Genomic DNA, 16,761 nt, shown 5'->3' with positions numbered 1-16,761 from the left:
CAACCTTGGGCCGGCTACCTGAACCAGCTTCCGCTGGGATAGAACTCAGGTCGTGGCTGCTTTACCACTCTGCACCACGGGGCCTCCTAATTTCACAGGATCCTCCTTGCTGTCAGATGGCCATCTGTTTAGCCTCTGTTGAAAAACCTCCAAGGAAGGAGAGCCCACCACCTCCCGAGGAGGAAGCCTCTTCCATATCTTAGAGTTCAGCAAAATTCTCATAGTGGGTTTGAACAATGGAACCCAGAAGCAAGTACTGGGAGTGAGGGGGTGAGAAAGAAAGAAAGCACAATAAAATTTAGGGGTTCCGGAGCTGCACTACTGTGAGCTCCTGACCGAAATGAGGCCTGCTTATACTGAACCAGAGCCCCATGGCGCAGAGAGGTAAAGCTGCAGTACTGCAGTCGGAGCCCTCTGCTCACGACCTGAGTTCGATCCCGACAGAAGCTGGGTTCAGGTTGCCGGCTCCAGGTTGACTCAGCCTTCCATCCTTCCGAGGTCGGTCAAAGGAGTCCCCAGCTTGCTGGGGGGAAGGCGTAGATGACTGGGGAAGGCAATGGCAAACCACCCCTTTAAAAGTCTGCCGTGAAAACGTTGTGAAAGCAACGTCACCCCAGAGTCGGAAACGACTGGTGCTTGCACAGGGGACTACCTTGACCGTATACTGAACGAGACCTTCAACCTATCATGCTAAGCAAGGCTTTTTTTGAGCAGGAACGCACAGGAACGCAGTCCCAGCTGGCTTGGTGTCGGGAAATGAATTCCTGCTGGGCTTGGTGACATTAGGGGGTGTGACCTAATACGAAAATGAGTTCCTATTGGACTTTTTCTACCAAAAAAGCCTGATGCTAAGTATTCTCTGCTCATACTGGCAGTGGATGACCAGGGTCTCGGACCAGAGGTCTTTCACACCAAGGTCTTTCCCATCCCTTGGACGGGACGGTGGCTCAGTGGTAGAGCATCTGCTTGGTAAGCAGAAGGTCCCAGGTTCAATCCCCGGCATCTCCATCTCAAAAGGGTCCAGGCAGGTAGGGGTGAAAAACCTCAGCTTGAGACCCTGGAAAGCCACTGCTAGTCAGGGAAGGGACAGTGGCTCAGTGGTAGAGCATCAGCTTGGTAAGCAGAAGGTCCCAGGTTCAGTCCCCAGCATCTCCAACTAAAAAGGGTCCAGGCAAATAGGTGTGAAAAACCTCAGCTTGAGACCCTGGAGAGCCACTGCCAGTCTGAGTAGACAGTACTGACTTTGGTGGATCAAGGGTCTGATTCAGTATAAGACAGCTTCATATGTTCATCCCCTCTTGTCTGGTCCTTTCAACTGGAGAAGCCGGGGATTGAACCGGGAACCTTCCGCATGCCAAGCAGATGCTCTGCCACTCGGCCGCAGCCCCTTCCCAGCAGAGGAGGCTCCGTGAGTCAGCTCTCTCTGCCTCCCACTCAGTGGCCCTGAGCGTCACATCAGCTTCACTGCCAGAGGCACCTAATTCTTGGAAATTTTGCATCATGCGCTTGTTTGGTTTGTTTGCTAGATGAGCCCGGAAGAGCCAGCCATCCTTCCTTGCGCAGATTCCACATGGGGCAGGCAGCTTTTCAAAAAGAGAACTGCTTTCTGGGGCTGAAAATTCAGAGTTGGAAGCGGTGTTCCCTCAAAGAAGAAGACCGTAGATTTATACCCCGCCCTTCTCTCTGAATCAGAGTCTGAGAGTGGCCTACAATCTCCTTTATCTTCTTCCCCCACCACGGACACCTTGTGAGGTGGGTGGGGCTGACAGAGCTCTCACAGCAGCTGCCCTTTCAAGGACAACTTTGCAAGAGCTATGGCTGACCCAAGGCCATTTCAGTAGCCAAGAGAAGGCTGAGAGAGAGTGATCGGCCTCAGATCACCCAGTGAGCTTTGCAGTCGAGTAGGGATTTGAACACATGTTTCACTAGTCCTAGCCTGTTTCTGCAACCATCATACTTAATCATTTCCCACATATATAAAAGACAGGGGTGTTTAGGACAGGGGTGTCAAACATGAGGCCCAGGGGCCGAATCAGGCCCTCAGAGAGCTCCTGTCAGGCCCCCAAGCAACTGTCTCTTGTCTGCTTCCTTCTCCCTCTCTCTTGCTTCCTTCTTCATTACAGCTTGCTTTGGCAGGCTTGCTGAATTGCACAGGAGCTACAGAGCAAAACCTGTATTTTCTCCATTGGCTGAGACTCCTCCCTTGGGGAGCAAAGGGGGAGAGAGAGTTTGGTTTCCCAGGCTCTCTCAATCACACAGCAGAGCTACTGAGCCAAGCCTCTCTTAAGAACATAAGAGAAGCCATGTTGGATCAGGCCAATGGCCCCTCCAGTCCAACACTCTGTGTCACATAAGAACATAAGAGAAGCCATGTTGGATCAGGCCAGTGGCCCATCCAGTCCAACACTCCGTGTCACATAAGAACAGAAGAGAAGCCATGTTGGATCAGGCCAAAGGTGCATCAAAGTCCAACACTCCGTGTCACATAAGAACATAAGAGAAGCCCTGTTGGATCAGGCCAATGGCCCATCCAGTCCAACACTCTGTATCACACAGTGGCCAAAATACATATACTCTCTCTCACACACACACTGTGGCTAATAGCCACTGATGGACCTCTGCTCCATATTTTTATCCAATCCGCTCTTGAAGCTGTCTATGCTTGAAGCCACCACCACCTCCTGTGGCAGTGAATTCCACATGTTAATCACCCTTTGGGTGAAAAAGTACTTCCTTTTATCCGTTTTAACTCTTCCTTCCATTGGCTGAGGCTCCTCCCCTTCCTGGTCCCCTGGGGAAGGAAGGAAAGAGCCAGAGCTTCCTTTGCCCAGTTCCCTGGATCCTATGGGAGAGATGCAAAGAAAGCACCTTTTAGACCAATGAGTGCTAATGTTTTAAGCATGTTTTATTTAAAGATGTTTTTAAAAAAATCTTTAATTGTGTTTCTCTATTTCCTTTATAAAGTTTATATCTCTGCTATCAGGCTTTACATTTTACGACACACACGGCCCGGCCCGATAAGATCTTATATATGTCAGATCTGTCCCCCAAAACAAATGAGACCAACACCCCTGATTTAGGCCAACATTCCTAAGAAGAAGAAAGAGGATCTCTGCTACTGCCTGAGTTCCAAGTATCCCATTCCAAGCAGCAGACAAAACAGTTAAGGAGGCCTCAAACTGACTCCCGTTCTCTCATCTTGATCAGGAGTGGAATTCTCGCAAGAGCTCCTTTGCATATTAGACTACACACCCCTGATGTAGCCAATCCTCCAAGAGCTTACAAAAAAGAGCCTTGTAAGCTCTTGTAAGAGCCCCGTGACACAGAGTGGTAAAGCTACAGTACTGCAGTCGGAGCCCTCTGCTCACGACCTGGGTCCGATCCCAGTGGAAGCTGGTCTCAGGTTGCCGGCTCCAGGTTGACTCATCCTTCCGAGGTCGGTCAAATGAGTCCCCAGCTTGCTGAGGGGAAAGCGTAGATGACTGGGGAAGGCAATGGCAAACCACCCCGTAAAAAGTCTGCCGTGAACATGTGAAAGCAACGTCACCGCAGACTTGGAAACGACTGGTGCTTGCACAGGGGACTACCTTTATCTTTGGTAAGAGCCCCGTGGCGCAGAGTGGTAAAGCTGCAGTACTGCAGTTGGAGCCCTCTGCTCAGGACCTGAGTTCGATCCCGGCGGAAGCTGGTTCAGGTAGCCGGCTCCAGGTTGACTCAGTCTTCCATCCTTCCGAGGTCGGGGGGAAAGTGTAAAAAAGACTGGGGAAGGCAATGGCAAACCTCCCCGTAAAAAGTCTGCCGTGAAAATGTTGTGAAAGCAACATCACCCCAGAGTCGGAAATGACTGGTGCTTGCACAGGGGCCTACCTTTACCTTTTTTAAGCTCTTGTGGCTTAATAGGCAAAGGAGCTCCTGTTAGAATACCACCCCCGTATGTATGTATGCTGCGGCATGGCTGTTAATGAGGCTGCCGCAATGGGAGCACATTCAGCCAGTGCTGAAAGAGCTGCACTGGCTACGTGTTGTGTTCCGAGTTCGCTTCAAGGTGTTGGCATTGACCTTTAAAGCCCTTTGTGGTCAGGGACCCGCCTATCTACGGGACCGCCTTTCACCATATATTCCCCAGAGAGCACTGCGTTCAGGGGCAAAAAACTTAGGGCGTTTTCGCACTGACCTTAATTGGCAGCGACGTCCCTCTTCACCGCGCAGGATCTGCGCGGATTTCGCACCAATTGCTGCGGAGCACCCGGAAGAGCCGCAAGGTCCCGCGGCTTTTGCGTCGCAAATGGTTTTCGCCGAAAACCAACTTTACATTTGCGACGCAAAAGCCACCTGACTTTGCGGCTCTTCCGAGTGCTCCGCAGCAATTGGTGCGAAATCCGCGCAGATCCTGCGCGGTGAAGAGGGACGTCGCTGCCGATTAAGGTCAGTGCGAAAACGCCCTCTCTGTCCGCCCCCGGACCAAAAGAAGCCAGGTTATGTGTGACAAGATCTAGGGCTTTTTTGGTGGCAGCACCAGAACTTTGGAACACTCCTCCGGAAGCCATAAGGGCCCTGCGGGATCTGTCTGCGTTCCGCAGGGCCTGTAAGACCGAATTGTTCAAGCAGGCCTTCGATGTTTAACTGAAAGAGGGCTGCCACCGGACATCACGTAGAATGCTGGTGGTCGCGGTTCGAAAATTCAGAGCCGCCTATATTGTACTGATGCAGCACCACAGAATGACCTTTAAAAATTGAGATATGTAACTTATGGTTTTATATGTTTTATTGGTTTAATTGTATTGCCACGATGTTGTGAGCCGCCCTGAGTCCGCTTGCGGAAAGGGCGGGATATAAGTCGAACGTAATAAATAAATAAATGTTCAGACTAGCTGCTCTTTGCATACAGTAATGTTAATGGGGCTGCCGCGATGGGAGCACATTCGGCCAGTGCTGAGGGAGCTGCACTGGTTGCCTGTTGTGTTCCGAGTTCGCTTCAAGGTGTTGGTATTAACCTTTAAAGCCCTTTATGGTCAGGGACCTGCCTATCTACGGGACCGCCTTTCCCCATATATCCCCCAGAGAGCACTGCGATCAGGGACAAAAAATCTGTTGTCTGCCCCTGGCCCAGAAGAAGCCAGGCTGTGTATGACGAGATCCAGGGCTTTCTCGGTGGCAGCACCAGAACTTTGGAACACCCTTCCAGAAGCCATAAGGGCCCTGCGGGATCTGTCTGCGTTCCGCAGGGCCTGTAAGACCGAATTGTTTAAACAGGCTTTTGCGGTTTGATTGAAAAAGGGCTGCCACCGGACATCTTACAGAATGCTGGCGATCGCAGTCGAGAATTCAATACCGCCTATACTGTACTGAAACAGCGCCATAGAATGGTTTTAAAGCTGTTATACGTAAATTACGGTTTTATATGTTTTATTGGACTGATTGTATTTTATGATGTTGTAAGCCGCCCTGAGTCCGCTTGCGGAGAGGGCGGGATATAAATGGAAAGTAATAAATAAATAAATAAACAGTTATACACATTATCAAAGATTTCAGGTTTTCACGGCTGGTAACATCATTAGGGTTTGTAGAGTCTTTCGGGATCAAGTGCCGTGTTCTACTGGAGAAAGTTTTCCTTCCAGACGTTTCGTTCTACACATTGCTACGGCCCTCTGGTTTTAAGGTAACTTCCCAACCCCGGAGATAAATCTTGCGCTATATACAGATACAATATACAACGATGCAGCAATGTTGAATTAATCGTTATGAGGGCCGGATCTGACATAAATGAGACCGTTCAGGCCAGGCTGTGTGTGTCATAAAATGTAATGTCAGTAAGCGGAGATACAAATTTTATAAAGGACGTAGAAGTGCTTTCTTTTTTGTAAAAAAAAAAAGGGGGGGGCTTTCTTTGTATTTCTTCTGTGAGATCCAAGGAACTGGGCAAAGGAAGCTTTGGCTCTTTCCCTCCTTCCCTAGGGAACGAGGAGGGAGAGGAGCCTCAGCCAAGGGAAGGAAGAGAGGCTTGGTTCAGCTCTGCTGTGCGATTGGGAGAGCCTGGCAAAGCAAGCTCTTCCTTCCCCCCCTTCCTCCACAAGGGTGGAGCCTCAGCCAGTGGAGAAATAGAGACTTTGCTCTGTAGCTTCTGTGTGATTGAGCAAGCCTCGCAAAGTAAGCGGTGCCGCAGAAGGAAGCAGACTTGCTCGCGGGCCTGATAAGAGCCCTCCAGGGGCCTGATCCAGCCCCCGGGCCACATGTTTGACACCCCAGAATTAAGGTCTATGACAATCTCCCTAAGTCTGCATTTGAAGAAAAACGGGAGGACCGCAAGGGAAACATAGTTATGGTACATTTCCGTGTGAATGATGTTGGGAATCTCAGGAAGAAATTACTAAGCAACTGGATTCTGTAAAGAGGCACTAGACTTGTACTTCCTCTTTAACTGATAGCTGAACCTTGGGCATAGTTCAAAGTGACTGCACTCCTTTCTTCCTAATTCTGGCAACGTTCTGGTGGAGTCTGGCCAAGTGGAAACGGCTTGCCCCGTTTTGGCCAGCGAGTGGCTCTGTGCGGGATTTCTGGCCTTCCAAAAAACCTTCCTGTGGGAAATTCTGTGGCTCCATTCAAAGGAACAGGAGCTGCCCAAAAACTTGGATGATTAACATGCGACGCACCACTTTGTGGTTATGTAGTGTGTATCGGGCCATTGTCTCCCAGAAGTGACTAGATCCATTTGCATTACTAAGCACCCTTGTTCTTCCCGGCGTCGGACAATTATTATTGTTTATCATTCGTCATCTTTGTACTTCCTCCGAGGAAGATAGAGCATATCTTAAAAGAACAGAAGAGAAGCCATGTTGGATCAGGCCAGTGGCCCATCCAGTCCAACACTCTGTGTCACATAAGAACAGAAGAGAAGCCGTGTTGGATCAGGCCAATGCCCCATCCAGTCCAACACTCTGTGTCACGTAAGAACATAAGAGAAGCCATGTTGGATCAGGCCAGTGGCCCATCCAGTCCAACACTCTGTGTCACATAAGAACATAAAAGAAACCATGTTGGATCCGGCCAGTGGCCCATCCAGTCTGTGTCACATAAGAGAAAGCCACGTTGGATCAGGCCAATGGACCATCCAGTCCAACACTCTGTGTCACATAAGAACATAAGAGAAGCCATGTTGGATCCGGCCAGTGGCCCATCCAGTCTGTGTCACATAAGAACATAAGCGAAAGCCACGTTGGATCAGGCCAATGGCCCATCCAGTCCAGCACTCTGTGTCACACAGTGCCCGAAAAAACCAGGTGCCATCAGGAGGTCCATCAGTGGGGCCAGGACACTAGAAGCCCTCCCACTGTTGCCTCCCCCCCAAGAACCAAGAATACAGAGCATCACTGCCCCAGACAGAGAGTTCCAACAATACGCTGTGGCTAATAGCCACTGATGGACCTCTGCTCTATAAGAATATAAGCCACGTTGGATCAGGCCAGCGGCCCATCCAGTCCAACACTGTGTCACACAGTGGCCAAAAAAAACAGGTGCCATCAGGAGGTCCATCAGTGGGGCCAGGACACTAGAAGCCCTCCCACTCTCCCCCCCCTCCCCAGCACCAAGAATACAGAGCATCCCTGCCCCAGACAGAGAGCTCCAACAATACACTGTGGCTAATAGCCACTGATGGATCTCTGCTCCATCTTCAGGGGCCTGTAAAAAAGGGGAGAGGTAAAGGTAGTCCCCTGTGCAAGCACCAGTCATTTCCGACTCTGGGGTGACATTGCTTTCACATCGTTTTCACGGCAGACTTTTTACGGGGTGGTTTGCCATTACTTTCCCCAGTCATCGCTTAGTCCCCAGGAAGCTGGGGACTCATTTTACCGACCTCGGAAGGATGAGTCGACCTTGAGCTGGCTACCTGAACCCAGCTTCCGCCGGGATCAAACTCAGGCTGTGAGCAGAGCTTAGGACTGCAGTACTGCAGCTTTCCCACTTTGTGCCACGGGGCTCTTTCAGTGTGAATCAAAAAGCTGGAAGGGACCTCCAGGGTCATCTAGTCCACCCCCACGTGCAATGCAGCAAATTCACAAACACCTCCCCCTAAATTCACAGGACAAGCATTGCTGTCAGATGGCCCTCTAGCCTCTGTTGAAAAACCTCCAAGGAAGGACAGCCCGCCACCTCCCGAGGAAGCCTGTTCCACTGAGGAACTGCTCTAATTGTCGGGAAGTTTCTAGGTTTAGATTTAATCCCCACCCTTCCCGCCCGTTTTTCGAAGACCACTGTGTGAAATTGGTTAGAATTATCCTCATCTCTGCTTGAAATCGAGAGAAGCCACAAATGCTTCTTTTTTAAAAATTCCGCGTCCTTCTGATTTGGTTCTTATAAAAAATAGAGGCAACCCCCCTTCCAAATATGAACATATGAAGCTGCCTTCTACTGAATCAGACCCTGGGTCCATCAAAGTCAGTATTGTCTTCTCAGACTGGCAGCGGCTCTCCGGGGTCTCAAGCTGAGGCTTTTCACGCTTATTTGCCTGGACCCTTTTTAGTTGGAGATGCTGGGGACTGAACCTGGGACCTTCTGTTTACCGAGCAGATGCTCTAACACTGAGCCACCGGCCCTCCCCTGCTCTCCAGGGTCTCAAGCTGAGGTTTTTCACACCTATTTGCCTGGACCCTTTTTTGGAGATGCCAGGGATTGAACCTGGGACCTTCTGCTTCCGAAGCAGATACTCTACCAATGAGCCACCGTCCCTCCCCAGCATATGAAGCTGCCTTATACTGAATCCGAACCTTGGTCCATCCGTCAGTATTTGCCTGGACCCTTTTTAGTTGGAGATGCCGGGGATTGAACCTGGGACCTTCTGCTTCCGAAGCAGATACTCTACCACTGAGCCACCATCCCTCCCCATTTATCACTTGGCACCCCACTTTCCCAAGACCACCCCGGATGCTTTTGGCCTTTGTCCGACTAAGAGCAACCACTGTCTTAAAGATGGATCCCCTGCAGATTAACCTAGGCAGCTGACCCCCACCGTGATTTTGGTGGTCAAAGTTGGGGGACCGGCGATTGTGGCTCCCACAGGTCTCTTGTCTTCAGGGCTTTTCATCTGCAGTTTAAAAAAGCGAGATTCGAACCCAGGAGCACCATAAAGACCAACAAGGTTCCCAGGGGATCAGCTTTGGAGGAACCAGCTGGGCTGCTGTGTTGCTATCGAAAGCTGTTACCCTGGAAACCTTGACAGTCTCTGAAGTGCTGCTGGTTTCAGAGGGCAGCCGTGTTGGTCTGCAGTGGAAGAGCTGGATTCGAGTCGAGCAGCGCCTTAGAAACCGACAGGATGTTTGGGGTATGCGCTTTAGAGAGTCAAACCTCCCTTTGTCAGGTGCAAGCAGGAATGGGGGCAGAAGTGGAATTCTGGCAGGAGCTGCTTTGCATATTAGGCCGCACCCCCCCGATGTAGCCAATCCTCCAAGAGCTTACAAAAAAGAGCCTTGTAAGCTCTCGGAGGATTGGCTACATCAGGAGTGTGCGGCCTGATATGCAAAGGAGCTCCTGCTAGAATTCTATCCCTGAACTGGGGTCCTGGGGATTTGATTCCTGGGATCACCACTTGCGTTTGTCTCTGACGCAGGGAGCTTTGGCAGCTGAAAGCTCGTCCCTCGGAAAGCTTGCCGGTCTCTGCAGCAGCCCTCGATTCGAATCTAGCTCTAGACAACAGCTAGGCTCGTGGGCTGGAGGTCCATGCAGAGCCATGGACTCGGGTGGGATTCTGCGAGAGATTGTGCCGCTACCGGGGCCTCCGGCAGGTGCCCCAGCCTCCAGCTCCACCAGCTCGAGGAAGGCCGTCTCCTGGAGTCACCCGGTGACTCATCCGCACCAGGCCCTGCTCTGCCCTTTTCCTGTTTACCTTCTGGATGAGTCTCCGTTCTGTGCCAAGGTATTACTCAGTGAGGAGTGAGGGGGGTGGTAGGAGCGGAGCGGCCTCCTCCTCTTCTGTCCTGACTGCCGAATTTCCTCCAGCGGCACCTGTCTGAAGAGCCCTTGAGTCCCCTGTCTTCGAGGCTGAAAACTTAGCCTGAGGACTCCGTTTCCCAATCCTTCAGAGTCGGAAGAAGAGCCTGTCACTGGGCGTTGAGTTGAGTTGAGTTTGTTCACAGCTTAAAACAGTAAAATCATACAAAATTAAAACCGAATGACCATAAAAACCTACATAAAAAAGACATAAAATGCTGCCGTAGAACTACAAATGTGACAGAACATGGCAGTTACAGCAAACAAATTGGCAAAGGTGTTTAGCCATTTCCTGACTGAATTATTAGCGTTTTCCTTATTCTTGTGGCAAGCTAGCCAAATTTTGCTAATTTGTAGGTAACCTCAGGGTTCGTCTCATCAGGAAGATTCTTAAGGAGTTGCAGTTTTTGACTACTGGTAAAAGGTATGGACGTGGGAAATGGAAGTACTTCGCGATGATCATTATAAGCCTCACAGTCAAATATGACATGGGGTGTTTTTACATTCAGTTTGATCCAGAGTTTTAGAGTCTTCAAATTGCCTGCCACTGTTTGGCTTTAATTATTTTCCTTTTACATTACGTTTCAATTGGGGGCGGGGGGCAGTGTCTCTGATCAGAGGGCAGCCAGAATACCAGTCCTTAGTTCAATGTATACAATTGCTTGGAAATCGTGTCAACCCTGCAAAAACAATACAAATTTAAATTACTAGATGAGGCAAGCAATGATATGTAAAAATTTCAAGCGCTGTCCGTTCTCCTGCAAAGTACTGCACCCTGTGGCTTTTGGAGGAGTCTTTTATCAATCAGTCAATCAATCAATCAACATTTTATTTATATCCCGCCCTCCCCGCCGAAGCAGGCTCAGGACGGCTAACAACATCAAGTACAATAAATTATACAATAAGTATTTAAAAACAGTAACTAGTTTTAAAACAGTCTAATTTAAAATTTCTAAAATTAACATCCTGGTGCTATTTCAACATGGTGGTGAAAATCGCTTAGGCGAGTCCCTCTGTCATTTTAATCGGTGAAGGCCATCCCAAAAAGGATGGTCTTGCAGGCCCTGCGGAACTGTTCAAGGCTCCGCAGGGCCCGCACTTCTTCCGGGAGCTGGTTCCATAGGTGTGGGGCTACGATAGAGAAGGCCCCGCATACGAGTGCTCTGCAGTTTTGCCTCCTTCGGCCCGGGGATGGTCAGTTGGTTCTTCTCTGCTGACCTCAGTGCTCTTCGGGGTTCATACAGGGAAAGACGGTCCCTCAGGTAGGCAGGTCCTCGGCCATATAGGGCTTTAAAGGTAATAACCAGCACTTTTAAAACGCATGAAAACTTCTACAATACAAGTCTGAAATGCCTGTGGAGAAAAGACCAGATCAAAACTAGTGTGGAGAAAAACGTTGGAGCAGGAGCTCGGAAACTCATCTCACCAAAACAATGCTTCGGGCAGCAACGATGCAAAACAGTTGTGAGAGCGTTAGGTAATGTAAAAGCTGAGTTTCCAATGCGGTGATAGAGAGTCGCAAACTGCCAGTGTAAAAACACCCAGGGACTAAAGATTCGATACCATCATTGCGGCAGGGATATAAACGGCACCTTTTTGTACCTCCCCTCCATCACTGCTGAAGGGAGAACGTCCCACCTCATAAGAGTAAACGTTCTCCTATATTCGTTATTGGTTAAGCGGTATAGGTAGGGTCATCCTGTTGATCGGTTCTGTCAGAGCTCACCGTTTGGTGGTGCCGTTAAGGTCATTTTGTCTGACAACGTCCAATATTCTCTGTTTCACCGTCTCCCTAGCTTTATCATAAGGAGGAGAACTGAGACATTGTTTTGAAAGCCCGTAATAACGAACTCACTTGGAAACAAAAGAGGCTCGCAGTGCGTGAGGCAAACCTGGACGTGCTGTTCTCTGCCGGTTCTGTATCGAAACAAAACAAATCAGCCAGTATCTTAGCGCCCCTGTATGAATCTGTGGTGTGACCTCATTTAGAATACCGTATACAGCTCTGGTCACCGCACCTCAAAAAAGATGTTTATAGCATTGAGAAAAGGGCAGTGAAAATGATTGCAGGGATGAAGAAAGGCTAAAGAGGTCAGGACTCTTCATGATGCTGGACTAGGTGGACCCTCACTGGTCTGATCCAGCAGGGCTCTTCTGAGGTTCTTAGGAAGGCCTCGGCCTCTGTGCCCTGTTCCTGGCCCTCCAGAAGAACTGGCTGGCCCCTGTGTGAGACAGGAGGCTGGACTAGATGGACCCTCACTCGTCTGATCCAGCAGGGCTCTTCTGATGCTCTTACGTCAACAAGAGATGAGCTTGCGGGAAGGAATGGTTGGGGGAAAGAACTGTGAAGGGGAAGAAGGCAAAGAGCAAAACTGAGAACAGGGATGTAGAGAGCCTTAATGTCTGAAGACTAGGAGCTGAGAGGCACAGAACAATCACCAAGCCTGGAATCTAGGTGCATTTCTAAGTGGTAGATGCCACTTCATCTTGCTTGAGCCCCTACTGAATCCAATTTCGTTGAGGTTTGCAAAGGAAGAGTTCTCAGAAGACTGAAGCCAGAGGGTGAGAGAAAGAGTCCAAAATATTTGTATTGATTTCATTTATTTACAACGTTTGAATCTTGCCTTTTGTCGGCCACCAAGGCAGCTCACAATTTAAAACATGCATGATAAAAAACATATTTTAAAACCTTTACAGTCAGCCCCCTCCCAGACACACAGGCTTCCTCGGGAGGTGGTGGGCTCTCCTTCCTTGGAGGTTTCTAAACAGAGGCTAGATGGCCCTCTGACAGCAATGAGGATCCTGTGAATTTAGGGAGAGGCATTTGTGAGTTTCCTGCATTGTGCAGGGGGTTGGACTCGATGACCCTGGAGTTCCCTTCCAACTCTAGGATTCTGTGATTCCTGACCGTTAGAGCGGTTCCCCAGTGGAACAGGCTTTCTCCTCGGGAGGTGGTGGGCTCTCCTTCCTTGGAGGTTTTTCAACAGAGGCTAGATGGCCATCTGACAGCAATGAAGATCCTGTGAGTTTAGGGGGAGGTGTTTGTGAGTTTCCTGCATTGTGCAGGGGGTTGGACTCGATGACCCTGGAGGTCCCTTCCAACTCTAGGATTCTGTGATTCCTGACTGTTAGAGCGGTTCCCCAGTGGAACAGGCTTTCTCCTCGGGAGGTGGTGGGGTCTCCTTCCTTGGAGATTTTTCAACAGAGGCTAGATGGCCATCCGACAGCAATGAGGATCCTGTGAATTTAGGGGGAGGTGTTTGTGGGTTTCCTGCATTGTGCAGGGGTTGGACTCGATGACCCTGGAGGTCCCTTCCAACTCTCGGATTCTGTGTTTCCTGACCCTTAGAACGGTTCCCCAGTAGAACAGGCTTTCTCCTCGGGAGGTGGTGGGCTCTCCTTCCTTGGAGGTTTTTCAACAGAGGCTATATAGCCATCTGACAGCAATGAAGATCCTGTGAGTTTAGGGGGAGGTGTTTGTGAGTTTCCTGCATTGTGCAGGGGGTTGGACTCGATGACCCTGGAGGTCCCTTCCAACTCTACGATTCTATGAAGCTGAGGGTCGTCCGTGTGAGCAGCTCAACTCAGAGTTAGCCAGCAGCAATGATGGCGGCAGGCAGAGGTGAGTCCGTTTTCTGTGCCTGAGGCAGTGCAGATGACGGGCCGTCGTTGGCCAGCTGTTGCTGCTCCCAGTCAGATGCGACCCAAGAGGTCCCCCACAGCTCCTCCAGCATTTCTGCAGCTCAGCTCCACTTGCTCTTGGCCGATCTCAGCCCTCCAAGGCACACCGTGGACTTTTCCTGGTAAGTGAAAGGGCCTCTCCGCCCCTGTTATGAGACATCAGGAAACGCCGCTACTCGAGGCTAGTTTGGATATCACGTTCTTGCACCCAGTAAAGTTTCATGGGATGACTCAGTGGGTGACTGGTTGTCGTATTTGCGGTTGGGGAGGAATCCCCCATACACACACACCCCTCAAGGTCACGGTAGCTGAAGCCTCAGAGGTTGGGGTGTGGAGCTCTTCTCCCTGCAGGGTGCGCCCTGGCTCCCTCTCTTGAGTCATCTTTTATTCAGTCAGCGCCTCTCGTGTTGATCCTTTTCCTCTGCTGATTAGAAGTTATTGTGCATGGGATGGAGAAAGTAGAGAAAGAAGTCCTTTTCTCCCTTTCTCACAATACAAGAACTCATGGGCATTCAATGAAATTGCTGAGCAGTCAGGTTAAAATGGATAAAAGGAGGTCCTTCTTCACCCAAAGGGTGATTAACAAGTGGAATTCACTGCCGCAGGAGGGGGTGGCGGCTACAAGCATAGTCAGCTTCAAGAGGGGATTGGATAAAAATATGGAGCAGAGGTTCATCAGTGGCTATTAGCCACAGTGTGTGTGTGTGTGTGTGTGTGTATTGGCTACAGTGTGACACAGAGTGTTGTACTGGAGGGGCCATTGGCCTAATCCAACATGGCTTCCCTTATGTTCTTATGTGACACAGAGTGTTGGATTGGATGGGCCATTGGCCTGATCCAACATGGCTTCTCTTATGTTCCATAAAACTCACCAGACATTCACCCAATTTAATTCCTTGCTTTCAGATGAATAAAATATAACGGGCGGCCAACGATAGCTCTCCAGATGTTTTTTTGCCTACAACTCCCATTAGCCCCAGCCAGCATGGCCAAGGGCTGGGGCTGATGGGAGTTGTGACAAAAAACATCTGAAGAGCTACTGTTGGCCACCCCTGAAATATAAGATATTTGAATGACTACACGCATCACTGGTGGTTTTGAATGTCAACATGTGGCATTAGCATGTTTCACCCCATTCACACGCTCTCTGTTTTCTTCTTTCATCTTCTTCTTTTCGTCATCTCTGCTTTTAGCTGCACAAATGTATACAGCTCTCTCTGTGTATTCTTGTTGACGGACTGTGTGCATGAGGGTTAGCATTGCAGGGAGTGAGTGATTTGTTTATGATTGATTTATGTGGTCTGGAGATCAGTTTTGGTACTGAGAGATCTCCAGCCCCTCCCAGGAGGTCAAGATACACAATATCTTAACTTGCTGACCAGCGGCGTTCCAGTTTTGTGCATAAATTTGTGAAAGATCTGAACATTGTGAAATTCTCTAATATACTGCAAGTTCTGCAAGACGCTCCCTGGAGGAAGGATCTGGCTGTCCGAAACAGGCTTTACACTGCTAGCTGTCCATTGGAGCTCTTTTTGGATTCATGTCTTAGATTTATTTATGATTTGGACTTTGATATATATATATATATAAATATAATATTGATATATATAATATTGACTTTGAGATATATATATATATAGTAAGCTCCAGGAGGATTGGCTACATCGGGGGGGGGTGGTCTAATATGCAAAGGAGCTCCTGCTAGAATTCCACCCCTTGGTTGACCCAAGGCCATATATCAGCTGCTGGAATGGCCTTGGGTCAACCATAGCTCTGGCAGAGGTTGTCCTTGAAAGGACAGCTGCTGGGAGAGCCCTCTCAGATCCACCCACCTCACAGGGTGTCTGTTGTGGGGAGAGAAGAGATAGGAGATTGTAAGTCGCTCTAAGTCTCTGATTCAGAGAGAAGGGCAGAGTATAAATCTGCAGTCCTCTTCTTATATATAGCCAGTTTGGTGTAGTGGTTAAGTGTGCAGACTCTTATCTGGGAGAACCGGGTTTGATTCCCCACTCCTCCACTTGCACCTCCTGGAATGGCCTTGGGTCAGCCATAGCTCTGGCAGAGGTTGTCCTTGAAAGGGCAGCTGCTGTGAGAGCCCTCTCAGCCCCACCCACCTCACAGGGTGTCTGTTGGGGGAAGGAAGGTAAAGGAGACTGTGAGCCGCTCTGAGACTCTTCGGAGTGGAGGGCGGGATATAAATCCAATACCTTCATGTACCTCACAGGGTGTCTGTTGTGGGGGAGGAAGGGAAAGGAGATTGTGAGCCACTCTGAGACTCTTCAGAGTGGAGGGTGGGATATAAATCCAATATCTTCATCTACCTCACAGGGTGTCTGTTGTGGGGGAGGAAGGGAAAGGAGATTGTGAGCCGCTCTGAGACTCTTCAGAGTGGAGGGTGGGATATAAATCCAATATCTTCATCTACCTCACAGGGTGTCTGTTGGGGGGAGGAAGGTAAAGGAGATTGTGAGCTGCTCTGAGACTCTTCGGAGTGGAGGGCGGGATATAAATCCAATATCTTCATCTACCTCACAGGGTGTCTGTTGTGGGGGAGGAAGGTAAAGGAGATTGTGAGCCGCTCTGAGACTCTTCGGAGTGGAGGGCGGGATATAAATCCAGTATCTTCATCTACCTCACAGGGTGTCTGTTGTGGGGGAGGAAGGGAAAGGAGATTGTGAGCAGCTCTGAGACTCTTCGGAGTGGAGGGCGGGATATAAATCCAGTATCATCTTCTTCTTCTTCTTCTTCTTCTTCTTCTTCTTCTTCTTCTTCTTCTTCTTCTTCTTCTTCTTCTTATCTGGGAGAACCGGGTTTGATTCCCCTCTCCTCTGCTTGCATATATATATATATATATATATATATATATATATATATATATATATATATATATATATATATATATATATATATATATATGCATAAATATGCACATGTGGTATGCAAAATGATGAGGTTGCTGAATGACCCTTTTTTTCCTCGTATGAATCACATTTTGTAAATATATTTTTCACAGAGCGGTTTGGATTTATTTGGTTGCAACCTCCCTGGAGGTTGGTGACCCTATCCTTCTTGCCACCGTCTGCAGACTTTTGGGGGCCC

General features: G+C 49.3%; 1 protein-coding gene and 2 non-coding genes across 3 annotated transcripts in view; 1 reads left to right on the top strand and 2 right to left on the bottom strand.

The window, feature by feature from the left end:
* TNK2 (tyrosine kinase non receptor 2) overlaps positions 1–16,761 on the top strand; it is a 110,361-nt gene that overhangs the window by 72,086 nt on the left and 21,514 nt on the right.
* Positions 8,653–8,719, bottom strand: TRNAP-CGG (transfer RNA proline (anticodon CGG)). Its single transcript has one exon. It is a non-coding gene; the product is annotated as a tRNA-Pro (tRNA).
* Positions 8,803–8,877, bottom strand: TRNAP-CGG (transfer RNA proline (anticodon CGG)). The gene has a single exon. It is a non-coding gene; the product is annotated as a tRNA-Pro (tRNA).

This window comes from Heteronotia binoei, chromosome 6 (assembly GCF_032191835.1).
Source record: "Heteronotia binoei isolate CCM8104 ecotype False Entrance Well chromosome 6, APGP_CSIRO_Hbin_v1, whole genome shotgun sequence".
Classification (NCBI taxonomy): domain Eukaryota; kingdom Metazoa; phylum Chordata; class Lepidosauria; order Squamata; family Gekkonidae; genus Heteronotia; species Heteronotia binoei.
The sequence above is the reverse complement of the archived record's forward strand: the minus strand, read 5'-3'. Positions and strand labels throughout refer to the sequence as shown.